Source organism: Pelobates fuscus, chromosome 9, assembly GCF_036172605.1.
Source record: "Pelobates fuscus isolate aPelFus1 chromosome 9, aPelFus1.pri, whole genome shotgun sequence".
Lineage (NCBI taxonomy): Eukaryota > Metazoa > Chordata > Amphibia > Anura > Pelobatidae > Pelobates > Pelobates fuscus.
This window is the reverse complement of record NC_086325.1, coordinates 115,176,643-115,197,223: the sequence shown is the minus strand read 5'-3', so window position 1 is coordinate 115,197,223 and position 20,581 is coordinate 115,176,643. Positions and strand designations below refer to the sequence as shown.

The following is a 20,581-nucleotide window of genomic DNA, read 5'->3' as shown; positions in this document are numbered from 1 at the left end:
ATTTTTCAGTCAATTAAAGTCATTTCTTCTGTACTGTACGGCATGCTCACAGCACAGACTGCACCACAGAGACAAGGCTAGAGCCCATATGTGCTCCTCTCCCTCCCTCCTTGTAATGCAAGTAATACATTCTCTATCCACTCTGTCAGCCAACCATACTACCCATTGTTAACCTATTCCCTGTCAGTCCATGTCAGCCAACCTCACCAACTGTAAAACCCCTCTCCCCTCCATCCCCTGTTAATCAACCTAGATAGATAGATAGATAGAGGGCTGGTGCGAGGATTTTAGCCGCCCCATATGCTCCACCCACTCATTAACACTGACATACACTGACTCAAGCAGACTGACGCCCATGCAGACTGACGCACACGCACTGACCCACGCAGACTGAAGCACACTCACTGACACACACAGACTGATGCACACTCACTGACGCACACACTGACCCATGCAGACTGACGCACACATACTGATGATGCAGACACACACATAGACACTGTCTCATGCAGATACATATACTTGCCCATGCAGACATATAGACTAACCCATACAGACACGCAAAAGAATAAAGAAACAGTTTGTGTAGGCGCTTCAGAAATAAGTGTAGTAATGATACAGTAATAATACAAATGGTGTAAAAAAGGTGTACTGTAATGATACAGTAGTAATACTAATACAATGGGTGTAAAAAAGGTGTACTAATACACTGACCCATGCAGACACACACTGATCCATTCAGACACACACTGCAGACACACACTGACCCATGCACGCACTGACCCATGCAGTCACACACTGACTCATACAAACACTGACTCATGCAGGCAAACAGTGACCCATACAGACACACACTGACCCATGCAGACACACACTGACTCATAACAACAGAAGAATCTATTGAAACCATTAATCTCATATTGAAGGCTTGAATTTGTCATCCAAAGTGACTGGCCAATTATGTCAGATATTGATTGTTTATCAACTCATTTAAGCACTATGTTGTGCCTTTCTTCTTTTTTTTCCTAGCAGAACCACCCCTATTGTGTTTTTTTTTTTTTTATGTTACAAGATTGAGGAAGTCTTCAGGGGAGAGTTTTTCTGCACATGGAAAGTTTGTTTTATTTGATATTTGCTTCACTGATTTAAGTGGGGTGATTGTCAGGTTGTATAGTTATACATACACACTGACTCATGCAGACAAACACTGACCCATACAGACACACACTGACCCATACAGACTGCCATACACAAACACAAATTATTCACAAATTGTGATGTCCCATTGACCCACTTACCTTTCTTCATATTTGACTGCTTTTCATGTGCTTTCCTGCGCCTGGCTGCCTTCACTCCGTCTCTCCCCTGCTATGCTCCCGCCCACTTGTCCCCACACAAGGGGCGGGAGTGAGAAATTGAAGTGCCCTTGCGCTGTTATGGCAATGGGAGTCCTTGTGGGGGTGCCTGGCGAGCAGGCTGAAGTGGATGCCGCCGAACCAGTGTTACACCTGGTGCTAGTCAGCAGCCATGTAAGTGCTCCCTAGCACCCAGTAACATGGCCGGCAGCATGATTTGTATAATTATTCAAACATAGACGGGCGGCCAAACAAGCAGAGCAGTAAAGCTCCTGCCGGTGCCCCCCTTTAAGCAGCGCCCTAGGCGGTCACCTAGTTGGCCTATAGGTAGCGCTGGCCCTGGATAGATAGATAGATAGATAGATAGATAGATAGATAGCACAAAGCTCTATAGTTATTTATGTTTTTTTTTACATCATATGACACTATATGATACATAATGTGGTAAGGAAATGTTTGTGTGTGATGTGGTATGTAAGTTCTAGTGTCCGAATGAACTTACACAGGTCTCTGGGGTTGGGGTTAAACAGTCAGCTGCTACATTCTTAGGTAGTCAAGGGAAGAGCATAAGAGAGAATCCCTTCTACATATGTTTTTTATTCAGTGCATTTCTAAGTAGGCAGACCTGTGTTGTCACATGGCTTGAGTAATCCTACACACTGCCCTTAGTGGTACCTCTGAAGCATTAACCTCAGTATGCTTTATTTTATAACATAACTCACTATATTAATACCATTACAGTGTTCTTATATGGGAATGGTCCTATCAGCTGGACTAGTCGAAAGCAAGAATTAGTGGCACATTCTTCTACAGAAGCAAAATATATCTCTGAAGCAGAAGCATTCAAGAAAGCATAATGGCTTAACCAACTTCTAGAAGACTTGGGAATGCCAGAAACAAAGATCATCCAACTAATGGAAACAAAGTAAGTCATACAAGAAACCTATATAAGTATGTAATGGGATACAATACTGCACAACAACAGAGGTGACAAAACCCTGTGCCAAGAGACATTTGTATTAATTATGCCAGAAGCTAATTTAGTAGGTTTGAATTAGGCACCATCAAAAAGGTGTTTTTTGTTAAGAGTTGCATGCTCTTCATGTGTTAGAGAACTTACTGTTGCTAGTGACATTTTACTGTCTGTCCTCTGAGTACTATATGGTCTCTGTGGTGTTGGAGATTATTTTGATGTTGATTTCTTACCTAACCACTTGTCTCCCTCTCTAGCTATGCATCCATTTTATGTTTGAGATTTTCATATGTGTGCCCTGCGTTGACAGTCAGAAGATGTTTTGACTAGTTTATTACTTTTTATAAAAATGTTATCATTGTTATCTATAGTGTACTACTGTAATATTTTGTACTTGCGGTGACATGTAGTAATTTGATTCTCAAAATTCTAAATCGTATACTGCAAATGTTTCTTTTGCCCTCCCACTCCTCCCCCATGCATGCCCAGGGCCGACCTTAGGCCCTTAGGCGCCCTGTGCGAAAAAATTCAGCGCCCCCCCATGTCATTCTTTTTATAGTGTATTAAATAAATAATGATTTAAAAACAAATGTTAATTCCTCCTTTCCTGTTGTTACCTAGTTGGGAGAGGGGCATGCTGATCTGAATCTGGTCTGCCCCTCCACTGGGTGCAGACCATGCGTAGCTGTCTCGCAAGCTTAGGGACTTGCAGTGTCCTGTGGTAATCTGCGGCAGTGCTCCGATTGTCCGGAACTAGGAAGACATCTACTTATGGTCTCCAGCCAACATAAGTACATGCCAGATGTGTCAAACTGCAGAGTCACATGCACACAGTTATACATATACACTGTCAAATACACAGGATCAGGCAGACACACACAGGTACAGGCAGCTATACACATAAACAGTTACATGCAGATAAACACACTCACACAGTTACAGGCAGACAGTCACACTCACACACAATTAAAATCAGACAGTAACGCACACATACACACACAGTTACAGGCAGACAATGACAAACACACACAGGTACAGACAGTCACATACATACAGCCACACATACAGTCTCACACACACACACACACACACACAGTTACATGCAGAAAGTCACATGCACAAAGGCAGACAATCACACACACACACACACAGGTACTCACACACACACGCAGACAGCCACACACACAGGTACTCACAAACGCACAGAGGCAGACAGTCACACACACGCACACACAGGCAGACAGCTACACACACACAGGCAGACAGTCACACACACACAGGCAGACAGCCACACACACACACACAGGCAGACAGCCACACACACACACAGGCAGACAGCCACACACACACAGGCAGACAGCCACACATACAGGTACTTACACACACAGATGCAGACAGTCATACACACAAGCAGACAGTCACACACATGCAGACAGTCACACAGGCACACACACACACAGGGGCAGACAGCCACACACAGGCACTCACACACACAGAGACAGACAGCCACACACACACACACACACAGGCAGACAGCCACACACACACACAGGTACTCACACACACAGAGGCAGACAGCCACACACACACATGCAGACAGCCACACACACACACACACACACAAATAGGCAGACAGTTGCACACACAGGCAGACAGTTGCACATACTCACATACACTCACAGACAGTCAGTCATACATGGTTACCTCTGTCCTTTATGGTCTGGGAGGAGTGAAGGCAGTGTAGCTCTGGTTGTTGGGGAAGCAGGGACTCCTTCCTGCTTCCCATGCAGCCATCATTTAAGCCCCGCCCCCATCAGAATGCTGGGAGTTTTTTTCTTATACCGGGTGGAGAATAATGTAATCCACATGGCGCCCCCTGCTCCACGGCGCCCAGTGCGGCCGCACAGCTCGCACACCCCTAAGGCCGGCCCTGTGCACGCCACTCCCAGCTGTAAATTGCTTGAAGTAACTGGTAACTGTATCTCTACTCCTCCTTATGCCCAATTTCCAAACTATCTCTGCAACAAGCCTCTTCAGTTCTATTCGGCTCAACCCACCTACCCGCCCACCCTGGTTCCTGTTAACTGTGTGTATGACTGTGTGTGTCTGTGTGTATTACTGTCTGCCTCTGTGTGTGTCTGTGTGTATTACTGTCTGTGTCTGTGTGTATGACTGACTGTCTGCCTGTGTGTGTCTGTGTGTGTGTATGACTGCCACTGTGTGTCTGTGTGTATTACTGTCCGCCTCTGTGTGTGTGTCTGTGTGTATTACTGTCTGCCTCTGTGTGTGTGATTGTGTGTATGACTGCTTCTGTGTGTATGACTGCTTCTGTGTGTATGACTGCCTCTGTGTGTATGGCTGTCTGCCTGTGTGTGTCTGTGTGTATGACTGTCTGCGTGTTTGTCTGTGTGTATGACTGTCTTCCTGTGTGTGTGTATGGCCGTCTGACTCTGTGTGTGTGTGTGTGTGTGTGTCACATACAACCAATACACGCATATCACACACTGTTAATACACCCATTACAAATATCACACATAGCATACATATCACACACCGTCATCACACCTACTATCACATACACAGACAACACAAACATTACAGCATACATGGATGACGGGGGGGCGCTGTGAAGATTTTACGCACAGGGCGTCTAAATGCCTAAGGCCGGCCCTGCACAACAGTGTCAAGATAAGCACACACGCTAGTGTTTAGCCAACTTATTCTCTACTACATGATCTAAGTTAGTGAATGTCTTCAGGTCCAACGTTAACTAAATATAAAATGTGCAGTCTATATGAAGTCATGTTACTGTCCTAAGCTGATTGTTAGTAATGCGCTTGATACAGCTATTGTGGAGTTTCAAGCTTGTTTGTTACCCTTTGCACGTGAAAAATAAAGAATTTTAAAAAAAAAGTTCTAAATACAGTCTAGCTGCTTGTGGCAAACTCTCATAAACTACAAGAAGGATTTTAATCTATTTTATTCTTTGTCCCCACCTGTTTTAAACATACGATTCTCTTTCCAAAATTCCTTCCGTGCAAAATGGTCATTATAAAGTGCACAGGCTGCCTTGTTTTTCACTCAAAGACACATGCTGTCAGGAAATCTAGGAATGTTCTTTACAGCTTCTTGGTCTGTGCAGTATCTCTAAACAAAGAAGTCAAGGTATGTGGATCACTGATAATTTATATTGTATATTTTATATATATATATATGTGTGTGTGTGTGTGTGTGTGTGTGTGTGTGTGTGTGTGTGTGTGTGTGTGTGTGTGTGTGTAAAGGCGGAGCCTGGGGTTGTGGGAGGAGCTAGTGCAGATTTAAGAACTTCCCTATCAGCACTAGATTCCACCTCTGTATCGCTTAGTTCGTGTCCTTCACTTCCGGGTTAAACCAGTGGGAGGGCCTGATTGCTGCACAGATATCCTGCCACTGTCGGGCGCCTATCTGCTCCACGAGGTCTGTCTTCCTGCTTAACAGTGAGTTGACAGACAGGTACCTCAAGCACGCCATCTGTATCATTGAATGGGGAACTCTCCGACTCTCCGGGTTTCTCGGTACCAAGTTAGCACAATTAGACTCCCCATGAACATGCAGGGTTACGCTGCGGATAAAGGTTTCCCGTTTGAAAATTGCCGCGTATCGGCTTTCGTTTAGCCGAACGAGTGGTTCGGTAGATTAACCCCTTACCAAACGTACGGGCAATTTTGCATACATAATCTCCCTATTTTCATGCCGCATTCGGCACTTTCATTCCATTCATAGCAATACTTCCACTTACGTTCTGTATTGGGGCATTCGTTTGTATTCCCCTCATTTAGGCGGGCTTTTCGAATACCAGATAGTCAGATTGCTAAACTAATGTCACCACCTTTTGGCCTGGTTACAAAATTGATTTGTATCAATTACTGTGCTTTATGTATGTTTAAATATTTCCAGACTGAGATTAGTTTTCTTCGATAAGAATGGTTGGTTTCACTAGGTCTGTTATAGTTCTGAACCTAACTAGTTCCAGTTTGAAGGCATGTGATTTGACTTGTTACATGTTAAATACGCTTAAACTGGTTACAAAACTGACTTCGGACCAATTTGGTGGTCTGGGTATAAGTCATGTTATCTGACACTACACAGACTCGCATACAATGTCTCATAGAATGCCTTGTTATTGTAGACTCTTGAGGTTGTCGCACTGACGTTGCCCAAATATCTTCTACTACAATTTGATAGGTCTTTTCCTGAGAAATCCGAAGCTTCCATATTGGGGTCTAATTGCCCAGGTATGCCCATTACTCCTTGAGCTACTTTTGTGTTACGGTTTCATTTTCTGACTCAAAGATGATTCTCCCTTCCACATCCCTTTAGGTGCACTACTAACTACTGAACCTTCCACCCTTTGGTGTAAAAATTAAATTTCAGTTCATTCAGGTACAATTACCCATTGCTTATATGGGAACTTATGTTTCTATCAGTCCTTTAGACTAGAGGAATTACTGGCTGTTAGGGAAAAAGGTTTCCATATTTAGCTTCCTAAGGCATTCTATGCATTATACTAGTGGTCCTGCAAGGCCAACATCCATCCTCATGCTCGGAGGTATTTTGCCCTCGTTCCAACGCATAGGTAGCTGCCTCGCAAGTTACATAGAGAGGGCGTCACTTGTCACTCCCAATTCAAATTTTCTATTAATCTGACACCAGCAGGCCAAAATCTGGCCACAATGCTCCATGGTAAATAGGCCCTCGATCCAACTCATAGATAGAGCCTCACCTGTCACCACGTAGTGAATATTTTTGCCACTTGGCACTAATTAGCAGCCAGCACCCTAGGTGGCGAGATCCTAATTTCCAATTCTCATTTTAGTATTTCGCAAGTTCCGGAAGGGGGAGATGATCTTTCACTCCCTTGCACCCCAGATAGTTCTGGTTCACAATCAGGGAAACGGGATTGGGCCAGTCAATCATCCATTAGATCATTGACAATACCAATCATTCTAGCCGAACTCAGAAGAAGGAATGATTTCTTCCCAGCTACTGCAAGGAAAGACAATTTGTTTAGATTAATGCAGACACAAACCTACAACTCAGGCGCAGGGGAAGGGGAAGGGTCTAGCAGAAACAACAATACGCCTGACTTACAAACCATGATTAATTCTCTCCTATCATCCATGGGTCAAATTCGAAATAGAATCGACATATTAGAGTCTGGCCACATGGCAACGAACCCAACTTTGTCAGATGCTATAGCAGATGCTACGGCTATTTTACAGGGTAATGTAGCAGTCCCCATAACTCTCATGATAACACCTGCCCATATGGTACCACCCCAGGTCCGCAAAGATATCCTGGAAGGTAAGGATGTGAATTTGCTTTCACTTCTTATTGCTTCCCAGGATATCGTGGACAATAAGACGTTTGGTTCAAAAAGTGGCCCAAACATTTTTTATACTTTTGCCGAGGCCTTATGCTGGTTACTCCTTAACTCATGCAGATGTCCATCAGTACTCCACTATTTAGATGATTTTCTCACCATAGAGAGTAATGCTAATCAGCCACATAATCTACAGGATGCCATACAGCTGTTTGAGAGTTTAGGTGTCCCGGTTTCTCCTTCCAAAACATAAGGTCCCGACACCATAGTCAGAGTTCTTGGCAATCAACGCAACTCAGGGGCTATGGAATCCAGCTTGCCAAGGGCTTAAATTAAACGTATCCTATTGATGATTACTTGCGACTGGGTTCCTGTAGTCAGAAGGAATTACAATCATTCCTCGGATCATTACATTTTGCAATGAGAATCATGCATCAGGGCAGGTCATTCATTTCAAAACTTCTCTGTTTATTACCAGGTTTTCCCTCAGAGGACAGTAGGGTTTCCCTTGATTACCAGGCCACAGAAGATTTATGGATGTGACAGAAATTCCTATGTCAATGGAATTGGAAGTCTATGTTCATCCCTCCTATTTCCAACAATTCCCCAATGCTCTAGTCAGATGCAGCGGCTGTTGGCTGCTCGAAACCAAAGCATTGAACTCCTTTAATCTGACTTCAGCATTATTTGAAATGTATCCTATTGTGGCTGCAACAGGCTTAGGCACACTCCTAGTCTGGACAAACTGTACAATGATTTTCTGACAATCAGGTGACATGTCATATCATTAATAAAGGTCGTTCCTCTTCTCTCATTATCACAAGTTTTGTAAGACGCTTAAAAGGACTCTCCAGTGCCAGGAAAACAAACCCGTTTTCCTGGGACTGCAGGACCTTGCAGTGCCCTTCTAACTCCCACACCCCATCCTATGTTGCTGAAGGGGTTAAAACCCCTTCAATGACTTACCTGAATCCAGTGCTGATGTCCCTCTGCGCTAGGTCAGGCTCCACCCACGTGTCTCCACCGCCGACGTCAATGCTTTCCTATAGGGATTCCGGAGGCATGCATAGCGTAAGGATGTCCAGCACCGTTTAAAACACTTTTTGTGTTCTAAGAACACGGAATTCCCTCAAGTGGATGTCTGATAGACTAGAGGAGGACTTAAAAAAACTGCAATAATTACACTTGTAGGGTTAAGGGTGGTGGGCAGAAGTGGTCTGGGTGCCTGGAGTGTCCCTTTAACTTGGTTAGAAACAACTCATCAATTCTTTATCTTGTGTACACATGTCCCCGGTATTCACAACACGGCAGCTGACCATTTTTCTCTCTTCCATTTTCAGGAATTCCTCCAACTATACCACAGTGCCTCACCAATAGCAAGCCTCTCTGTTTTAAGACCTCATCATGGATTAGGCCAACTCCTGGCGCATGGCAGAGTACTGGTTCAGTACGCTCTATCTGACAACATGAAAAGGTCATACAAAAGAGCTTTCAATATTTTCATGAGATTTACTAAAGAATTTCATGTGGTAGATGCTTTCTTCATGGAATATTTAGTGGTTTTACTTCCTTTTGCCACCTTAAATTACAACTGTCTTACAACAAAATCAAACTTTATCTTACAGGGTTACAACATCACATGCTCACACTATTTCCAAACAAACAAACTTTCTTATCCTCTTATCAAATTACAAGGAATCCAAAGGTGCAGTACACCACAAACACCTCAGAGATTACCAATAAATGGGAACTTATTCCGGTCTCTATCAAATATCTTGGACACTTCACCATTCGAACTTCAGACCAATCAAACTTTAAAAGCTGACATATACTTAGTTTTTTACAGGTTCCTTAGACCTAGGGAATTAACTACCATCAACACATCTGAATTAGGGTCATGCCTTAAAATATCACAAGTCGTCAAACATCAAGGCCACTATGTACTCTCTCTGCAACATACTAAGACCAGTCAACCAGGTCAAACGGTAAAAGTTACTTATTACCCTACATTTAATAAATGGTGTACAGTAAAGACATTAGATACATATCTAGGCAACTTACAATCACCTCCAAGTCAACCTTTACTTACCTTACAGTGGGCCATTCTCACTACAAGCAAGTTCATGCTTTATGTCAGAATCCTACTAATGAGACTAGGTCTCAATCCCCTACATTATTCTGGACATTCCTTCAGGATAGGTGCAGCCTCTGCAGCCTCCAACAGGAACATTACTGCCCATATTATTAAATCATTGGGTGCTGGAAATCCACAACATTCCTCAACCAGAGAAGGAAATTACACAACAGTTAAAACGAGTGGAAAAAAATGTTGCTTTAAAATCTTAATTCAAGGGCATGTATACAAAATATATATACTTATAGCAGAACCTTTTAAGAGTGAGTCTTGACCCTTACAATTATAAACAATAAAAAATTAAAAAGGTGCGCTGTGTCTTTAAATTTCTTTAGAAAATATTCAAAAGTGCAAATGCAATTTTAGTTTCATGCAAAAACTATGGTGCATCAATTGTAATATATTCATTTGTGCTCTATGCACCACTTATTAAAAATTGTATGAACACTAATATAATTGAAAAATGAGAGATATGCACTCACAAGTGTAGAGCAGATGAGTCTGCTCTAACTTAAACGCTCCATATAATATTCCCAAATGGAGATGTAAGCAGAAAGCATGAGGCTGGTGTAGGTAGAAAACCAAACTTTATTTCCCACAACCTTTAAAAAAACACAGCAGCAGACAGAAAACACCCTCTTCCTTGCTTCCTCGCCAGGGCAGGGTTCCATGTGACTATTGGAAACAGGCTGGCTGACAGCACTGCAAAACATGTAGCTATGTAAGCCTCTGTACCTCAGTCAACCCTTGCCCCACTGTTCCTGGTACCCATCTCTGACTGGTCACCCCTATATAGCCCTGCTGAACAAAAATGGCTGGAAACATAACCTGGCCATTTCCTGAATAACAAATGGTTTCAGTTAGACGATAGGAGAATAGTTGTACCCACGTCACTGGCCGTGAACATTGTAAGGACTCTTCATGAGTCCAACCATGCAGGAAAATCATCCATGGATGCTACACTTAACCATTTCTTCTACCTACCAGGCCTGTCTACAGTAACACAAGCAGTGGTCAGAAAATGCATGGAATGAGCCAAAATTAACCCCTGACAAAGACCAAGCCATAGACCAGACATAGGTAATGCTCCAACAGTTTGAACCAGGGATTCAAACTGTTGGAGCATTACCTATGTCTTATTTGCTCATTGCCTTTACTGTTATGCCAAATCTGGTGAATTCCAATACATTCTTGTTATTGTATGCTCATAGTCTGGCTAGGTAGAAGCCTGGCCCACCAGAACAGAAAAAAACAAAGAAGTGGTCTGTGGTTATCTTGTATAACCTTGGTCTGTGTTTATTTGCAAGGGTGAGCGTATATCTCTGCATACTGGAAACCCAACTAAGGTAAGCCCTGACAGACTGTGTCTATCTGCAAGGGTGAGCAAACATATCTGCACTACAGACTCCCACCTCAGATAAGTTCCTGGCAGGTACACTGAAAACAGAGATGGGAGTGTTAGTTATTGAAAACCAGGAAAAGGCAGAACTTTTAAATAACTATTTTTCTTCAGTATATATTAATGAGGATACTACGGCAAGATAATTGCAGATAATTGCAGAACAAAATGTGCAGATTGTCACGAACGCACCCTACTCCAAGAGTGTGCGTGACGTAGTTGTGGTGGTGAAAGGGTTAAAGTACACTATTTGTCTTCACTAGACCGGAAATAATGACAAAATCCCCCTTTTTAACACCACCCACACTTAAACATAATAATATAACTATTACTATTTTAACGCTGCCACCACCAATACAATTTATAAATGGGGTGCCTTGGTCCCCCAGGTAAATCAACAATAAAACCCACCAAATATTACTTAGTACAATATTTAAGGAATTACAAAAATACTATCTAGTCTCTTCAGGTAACGTGATTCTTAACCAGACAAAGGCAGAACTTAATAAATGAATGTTTATTATGAAAAAAAAAATAGTCACAGTGCATATAACAATATATGATAAACAAGTTATTTACACCAACAACAGATAAAAACAAAAAGGATAAAATACAGAAGTCCTAATTACTCACTGTAGCGGAGTAGCAGCATAATCACGGTCTCTCCACTGGTAGTCAGGAAAAAGCAGGTAAAAAACACAGACAGCGTAATAATAATCCCACCTCCCCAAGGACTATACGACAACAAGTCTGGTAGCCAACTGTCAACTGTCAACTGTCATCTGTCAACTGTCAACTGTGGGGGTCCCAGCTTCAAAAGATGTAACCCCTGTTGACCTCAGCAATAACATCTCTGTAATTTGTGCCATTTACTACACATATTACATTAAAGGATAATATTCCATAGTGTAATAATAAATGATACACCCTTGCCGTGACACCTACCCCAAATAAGAGATGCAATGGGAGAAGGCTCACATGCCTCTACCTTGCGTATCAACACTTGTTCCTTTTTGCCTCCACCTCATACACTCATCTTTTTCATAACTCTGGTTCTCCATGAATGGGGTAGCCCTCATGTGTTCGCACATCTCCCCCAAAAAGGCTTGTCCTTAGAGCCTAAGCCATATCACAGCCATATCTACAACACATGCCTGATTTGCCTGTTTCCATCTCACACTGCGCTCTGGTCACATCTCTTGGGCTGCACCCACTGCGCCCATGTAGTAGCTCTAAGGGGAAGAAACCAACCGATTTCTGCAGTACTCCCCTGTAAGCACACAAAAGATGAAACAGAGGACCCTCCCAGGGTACCTGCGATGTATCCACACTCCTTATCTTTTTTATTTTGTGGTCTGTCTGCTGGGCTCATTGCACTTTTTGACTCAGAACCTTTGGTCCTGACTCCTGCCCCTAAGCTGACTTGGGCATCCGTGTGAGGTGTGATTGTGATAAGCCGAAAAGGTTCCTGGTTCCCCCATCAGTATGCTCTCTGGCGGCCATTCTTCCTGGACCCACAGGCTGAGTTTGCCCCTGCCCCTTACTTTGGGCAGGCCATGAACGGGTCCCCCTTTCTACCGATTGAACCTCTGCCTCTCCCTCACTTTCACTCCATGCCCCCACACATACATAACCTTGGGAACTGGCTGAGTCTGGCGCAGAGTAAGGCTCACACACACTCTGCCCTCCCTCACAGCCATGCTTTCCCTCCACATTTTCACACAGCCCATCTAATACATTTGCTTCAGGCACATATTGGCACACATATTCATTCAGCCCTCTCTCCCTAGAAGGCTTTTCCTGTACATTGTCACATGACACATTTGACACCTCTTGGTCAGGCACATGGTTTCCTCTCCCAGCCAGGCCATCCTCCCACAATCTCACATAGCCCATCATTTTCTTCTTGTTCTGGTACCTGACATACTCCTGACTGAGATACAGGTGAACATATCAACTCATCCTGCACTGACTCCCAGTGGTTTGATCCACTTATGTTTTCACATGGCATCTCAAACAATCCTGGCTCTGACACAGATAGGCACACACGCTCATCTAGCCCTGCCTCCCCGTGCAGTTGTTTTGCCCACTCACACATGGCATTGCAGGTACTTCTGGTTCAGGCGCAGACCCGCACGCATGCTCATTCTGCCCTCCCTCACAGCACAATTGTCTGCATACATTTTCACAAGTTTGCACGGACACCCTTGGTTCTGGCACAGATTGACACACATTCTGCCCTCCCTCCCAGCAAAGTTGCCCTGGCAAACATTCCCCTGGTACCACAGACAACGCTGGTTTTGGCACAGCCTGGCACGCATGCTCATTCTGCCCTCCCTCCCAGCAACTTTGTCTTGGCACAGTCTCACTTGATATTGCTCTGGCAAACATTCCCCTGGTACCACAGACAACGCTGGTTTTGGCACAGACACGCACACATTCTCAATCTGCCCTCCCTCCCAGCAAGGTAGTCTACGTACACTTTTACATACTGCCCTCTGCACAGTAGGGCCCCTGTGAGCAGGGCTGGACTGGCCCACCGGGATACCGGGAAATTTCCTGGTGGGCCGTCGGCACCTGGGGCTGGGGTGACCGGCGGCCGCATGGAGAGCTTGGAGCTCTTCATGCGGCCGCTGGTGGAGCAGGCTGTTCTGTCTCTGCGCCCCCTCCCTCGCGCACTAGAAAGAGACCGGGGCAGGAATATGACGTCATATTCCAGCCCCGGTCTCATTAAGCTGCATGCGAGGGAGGGGGAGCAGAGACAGAACAGCCTGCTCCCCCAGCGGCCGCATGAAGAGCTTCCCCTGCGGCCGCCAGCACAGCTATCAGTCTGCCCACCCACAGGTACCAAAAAGTATGTATGTCAGTGGGAGTGTGTGTGTGTCATGCTGTGTGTGTCTGTCTGTCATGGTGTGTCTGTCATGGTGTGTGTCTGTCTGTGTCATGGTGTGTGTGTGTGTGTCTGTCTGTCTGTGTCATGCTGTGTGTCTGTCTGGGTCATGGTGTGTGTGTGTCTGTGTCATGCTGTGTGTCTGTCTGTGTCATGGTGTGTGTGTGTCTGTCTGGGTCATGGTGTGTGTGTGTGTGTGTCTGTGTCATGCTGTGTGTGTCTGTCTGGGTCATGGTGTGTGTGTGTGTGTGTGTCCTGTGTCATGCTGTGTGTATCTGTCTGGGTCATGGTGTGTGTGTGTCTGTCTGTGTCGTGTGTGTGTCTGTGCCATGGTGTGTGTGTCCTGCTGTGTCTGTCTGTGTCATGGTGTGTGTGTGTGTGTCTGTCTGGGTCATGGTGTGTGTGTGTGTGTCTGTCTGGGTCATGCTGTTAGTGTATGTCTGGGTCATGGTGTGTGTGTGTGTCTGTGTCGTGTGTGTGTCTGTGTCACAGTGTGTCTGTTTAATGGTGTGTGTCTGTCTGTGTCACGGTGTGTGTGTGTGTCTGTCTGTGTCATGGTGTGTCTGTCATGGTGTGTGTGTGTCTGTCATGGTGTGTGTGTGTCTGTCGTGGTGTGTGTCTGTCATGGTGTGTGTGTGTCTGTCGTGGTGTGTGTCTGTCGTGGTGTCTGTTTTTAAAAATAGTGTTTTACTCACCTTTATTTTTTTCCAACGTCGTGCTGGTCTCTGCCTCTATGACTGAGATCATCAAGTTTGATGATCTCAGCCAATCTGCACTGACACAGGAAGCGCCTCTAGTGACTGTCTGAGTGTCTGTCACTAGAGGTGTCACTAGGAAGCAATGTGAACACTTAAGCTGTATGTGTGTGCGCCTGCTAGTGAGTGAGCTTGCTTGCATGTGTGTGTGTGCCTGCTAGTGAGTGAGCTTGTGTTTTTATGCCAATGAGCTTATGTATATTAGTGAAATTGTTTGTCTATGAGGCTGTGTATCAATAAGTGTCAGTGAGATTGTCTGTGTCTGCATGTGAGTATGCTTACTGTATAATTAAATGTTTTACTCTGATAGGACCAATACTTTATATTGGGAAAAATCAATATATATATATATATATATATATATATATATATATATATATATAACTCAATCATCTGGGGTGGAAAGACATAGCCCTACATATTACATGCGACAATATATGGCGCAATGACTTATGGGGCTGGCATAGATTTTTTTTTTCCAGGGCTGCTTTGTATCCCCAGTCCGGCCCTGCCTATGAATTACTTTCAGGCACATACTGGGATAACAATCTACCTAAGTCAGTACCAAGTAATACATTTGCAGGGATATTCTCATCTACCCCCACATTTCTGAAACCCTTCCCCACTCCCCAATCCAAATAAACTCGTGCCATTGGCACTACAAGCCGTACCCCCCCAATTCCTTTAACTGCTAGAGTCTTGCCAGGAATGAAGTCCTCAGAGCGCACTAACTCTGGACGCACAAGAGTCACATCTGCCCCAGTGTCCCTGAGTCCCACAGTCACCTCTCTTCCAACTGTCACAGGTTGCAGATTCCCATTGTTGCTGCCCTCTGATCTGGTCACGAACAACACAGAAGATGGGGCTCTTGCAGGTTGAACCCCTCCGGATGAGGGTGCTGGCCTCCTTTTCTCTGGGCAGATATTACTCAAGTGCCCCATTCGGTTGCAAATAAAACATCTGCGACTATCTCCTTGCGCAGATATGGCACTGGCTCCGCCTCTCCCTGAGGTAGGAGCTGAAACAAAAGATGGCCCGCTAGGCCTGGTGATGGGGAGTTGTGGTGGTGTGGTCCTCCAGCTGGATGTTCCCTTGGCAAAACCTCTGCTCCGGTCCACTGTTGCTCGATTGGCAGTGTGGAAATCTGCCAGCTCACCCGCCTCCAATGCTGTTTTGGGGTTCCGGTCCAGCAATCATTCCTGTACATCGGCTGGGCAGAGCTGCAAAAACTGTTCTTTTATTAACAAGTCTTGCAAACTTTCCAAAGTGGTAATCTCCAGCCCTGTAGTCCACTGTCGGAATGCTGTCGCCAGGTGCCCCACAACTGCTGCATAACTTTCTGTGGGATGCTTTTGCAAAGTCCTGAATTTCTTTCGGTACACCTCAAGAGTAAGGTTGTACCGTTTTTGCAAGGCAGCCTTAATCACATCATAGTCCTGGTCAAAATCTGCTGGAAGTGCAGCAAATGCTTCCAGTGCAGGACCTCTGAGACCAGGGGTGAGGTATTTTGCCCACTTGTCCTTTGGTAGCTGGTACTGCCTGCAAACCTTTTCAAAACTGCGCAGGAAAACATCCAAATCACCATCTTTGTCCAAAGTTGGAAAATTCTCTGCACGTGGTTTGGGAGCAGAAGAGTCTCTGGAATTAATATTTATAAGTCAACCTCTCCAACTCAGCCATTTTTAGCTCATGATCTCTGGCAGCTTGTCGCTCCGCGGCCTCTCTCTCAGCCTGCCGCTCTGCAGCCTCTCTCTCCCTCTCAGCGGCCTCTCTCTCCCTCTCAGCAGCCTCTCTCTCTCTCTCAGCTTGGCGCTCAGCAACCTCTCTCTCTCTCAGCTTGGTGCTCAGCCTTTCTCTCTCTCTCAGCCTCACTCTCTCTCTCAGCCTCCTGATATTGAAGGATAAGCTGTAGTCTTTGGTTTGCGTCTGCTGAGTCCACATATTTTAACACCGTTTGTAAGTAGAGATGTCCCGAACGGTTCGCTGGCGAATAGTTCCTGGCGAACATAGCGTGTTCGCGTTCGCCACGGACGGCGAACATATGCGATGTTCGGTCCACCCCCTATTCGTCATCATTGAGTAAACTTTGACCCTGTACCTCACAGTCAGCAGACACATTCCAGCCAATTAGCAGCAGACCCTCCCTCCCAGACCCTCCCACATCCTGGACAGCATGCATTTTAGATTCATTCGGAAGCTGCATACATTTTTTTTATTTTGTTTTTATTTATTTATTTATTTATAATTTTTTTTTTTTTTTTATTCTTTATTTTTGTAGTGCATGGAGGTATATCAAATGAGCATGTGGTACCCCAACTGCATTCCTCATGCTTAGTGATGTCGCGAACACAAAATTTTCGGTCCGCGAACCGGGCGAACCGCCACTGACTTCAATGGGCAGGCGAATTTTAAAACCCACAGAGACTCTTTCTGGCCACAAAAGTGATGGAAAAGTTGTTTCAAGGGGACTAACACCTGGACTGTGGCATGCCGGAGGGGGATCAATGGCAAAATTCCCATGGAAAATTACACAGTTGATGCAGAGTCTGGTTTTAATCCATAAAGGGCAGAAATCACCTAACATTCCTAAATCACAAAGGATATGGATTGACACCTGACATATGACATATTGACACCTTGACATATGGATTGACAACTGTCCTCAGAGCCCCTAATACACACTGACACAGAGCAGAATAGGGACTGTTCCCCCTACATAGGGTCACTTGGCAGATATGGCGTGGTCGTGGGAGGAGGAGGATGACTTTCACCTCTTCCCCTGTTAGATTCCCGTTGTGCTGTGACATCACCCTTATACGCTGTGTAAAGCATACTTTTTAATTTATTTTGCAAATGCTGCATCCTTTCCGACTTGTTGTAATTTGGTAACATTTCAGCCACTTTCTGCTTATACCTGGGGTCTAGTAGCATGGACACCCAGTGCAGGTCGTTCTCCTTCAGCCTTTTTATACGAGGGTCCCTCAACAGGCACGACAGCATGAAAGACCCCATTTGCACAAGGTTGGATGCCGAGCTACTCATTTCCCGTTCCTCCTCCTCACTGATGTCAATGAAGGTATGTTCTTCCCCCCAGCCACGTGCAACACCACGGGTACCAGATAGGTGACAACGAGCACCCTGGGATGCCTGTTGTGGTTGGTCTTGCTCCTCCTCCTCCTCAAAGCCACATTCCTCCTCTGACTCCTCTTCCTCACAATCCTCTTCCAGCGTTGCCGCAGGTCCAGCAAGCGATGCTGATAAGGCTGTTTCTGGTGGTGTTGGTGACCACAACTCTTCCTCTTCCTCTTCACACTCATCTACGGCCTGATCCAGCACTCTTCGCAGGGCACGCTCCAGGAAGAAAACGAATGGTATGATGTCGCTGATGGTGCCTTCGGTGCGACTGACTAGGTTTGTCACCTCCTCAAAAGGATGCATGAGCCTACAGGCATTGCGTGGCAAAAAAATTCCCAGCTCCCCAGAGGCTGTCCTAGCACCCCGGTCATAAAAATATTAATTAACAGCTTTTTCTTGTTGGAGCAGGCGGTCGAACATTAGGAGTGTTGAATTCCAATGTGTAGGGCTGTCGCAAATGAAGCGCCTCACTGGCATGTTGTTTCGCCGCTGGATATCGGCAAAGTGAGCCATTGACGTGTAGGAATGCCTGAAATGGCCACACACCTTCCTGGCCTGCTTCAGGACGTCCTGTAAGCCTGTGTACTTATGCACAAAGCGTTGTACGATCAGATTACACACATGTGCCATGCACGGCACATGTGTCAACTTGCCCAACTTCAATGCCGCTAACAAATTTGTTCCGTTGTCACAAACCACTTTGCCGATATCCAGTTGCTGCTGAGTCAGCCACTTTTCCACATGTGCGTTCAGGGAGGACAGGAGTGCTTGTCCGGTGTGATTCTCTGCTTTCAAGCAAGTCAAACCCAAGACGGCGTGACACTGCCGTATCCGGGATGTGGAATAGTACCTGGGGAGCTGGGGGGGTGCCGTTGATGTGGAGCAAGACGCAGCAGCTGAAGAGGACTCATGGAAGAGGATGGAGTAGGAGTAGTAGAGGAGGTGGCAGCAGGACTGCCTGCAAGTCGTGGCAGTGTCACCAACTCCTCTGCAATGCCACGCATTCCATGCTTGTCAGCCATTAGCAGGTTTACCCAATGCGCAGTGTAGGTGATATACCTGCCCAGACCATGCTTTGCAGACCAGGTATCAGTGGTCAGATGGACCCTTGCCCCAACACTGTGTGCCAGAGATGCCATTACTTCCTTTTGCACAATCGAGTACAGGTTGGGGATTGCCTTTTGTGAAAAGAATTTTTGGCCGGGTACCTTCCACTGCGGTGTCCCAATAGCTACAAATTTTTTGAACGCCTCAGACTCCACCAGCTTGTACGGTAAAAGCTGGCGGGCTAATAGTTCGGACAAGCCAGCTGTCAGACGCTGGGCAAGGGGGTGACTTTGTGACATTGGCTTCTTACGCTCAAACATGTCCTTGACAGACACATGACTGTGGGCAGATGAGCGGGAACTGCTCAAGGCGGGAGACGGAGTGACGGATGGTTGAGAGGGGGCAAGGAGGACAGCAGTGGTTGACATGGCTCAAGATGCTGGACCAGGAGGAGGATGGTGGCTTAGAGTAGGTGTGCTGCTTGTACTCATATGTTGATCCCATAGGCGTTTGTGATGTGAGATCATGTACCTACGCAAAGCAGTTGTACCTAGGTGGGTGTTGGACTTCCCACGACTCAGTTTCTTTTGGCACAGGTTGCAAATGGCATCGCTGTTGTCAGAGGCAGACACACAAAAAAAATGCCACACTGCTGAGTTCTGCAATGACAGCATTCTGGTGGTGGCAATAGCATGCGTTGATTGGCGTGCTGTTGGCTGACCCCGGGTGCCGACCTCCCCCTGCTTCCAACTCGTCTCCTCCTCCTCTCTGGCTCCCCATCTGAACTTTCGCCCTGTTCTTCTTCTTGCCGAGCGGGCACCCACGTGACATCCATGGACGCATCGTCATCATCAACCGCTTCACTTGTATCTGACAACTCAGAAAAGGAAGCAGCAGCGGGTACAACATCATCATCATCACACCGTACGTCCATGTGTGTAATGCTGCCTGCCTGAGACATATCCCTGTTATTTACATCCTCTGGCAATAATGGTTGCGCATCACTCATTTCTTAAAACATATGTGTGAATAACTCCTCTGACATACCAAGTAGTACTAGTTTTGGTGGTGGCGGCAGGCGGGTGAGTGGTATCTTGAGAGGTGCCTGAAGCTAAGCTGGAGGAGGATGGTGCATCAAGGTTCCGAGCGGAGGCTGTAGAAGATTGGGTGTCCTGTGTTAGCCAGTCAACTATGTCCTCAGAACTTTTCAAGTTCAGGGTACGTGGCTTATGAAAACTGGGCATTATTCTAGGGCAAAAGGGAATCACAGCACCACGACCACGACGGCCCCTGCGGGGTGGCCTGCCTCTGCCTGTCATTTTTTGGGGGATTAGTGGTACTATGCGTGCGTGAGACCAGATATGAGTGGCAAACTGGCAATGTGCACTGGCACAGGTCTGCAGAGCACAGGCTGTAGGCCTGACACACCTGCTTGAAGACAAGTAACTGCTATTAAATCTATAACAGTGAAAACAAACTTTGGTTTTAAATGCACGCTATAGAGACACCAGATATGAGTGGCAATGTGCAC

The 20,581-nt window shown here is 45.7% G+C and overlaps 1 pseudogene; it reads right to left on the bottom strand.

The window, feature by feature from the left end:
- Nucleotides 1-15,380: 15,380 nt before the first annotated feature.
- LOC134573672 (uncharacterized) lies at nt 15,381-17,047 on the bottom strand (annotated as a pseudogene).
- Nucleotides 17,048-20,581: the final 3,534 nt, after the last annotated feature.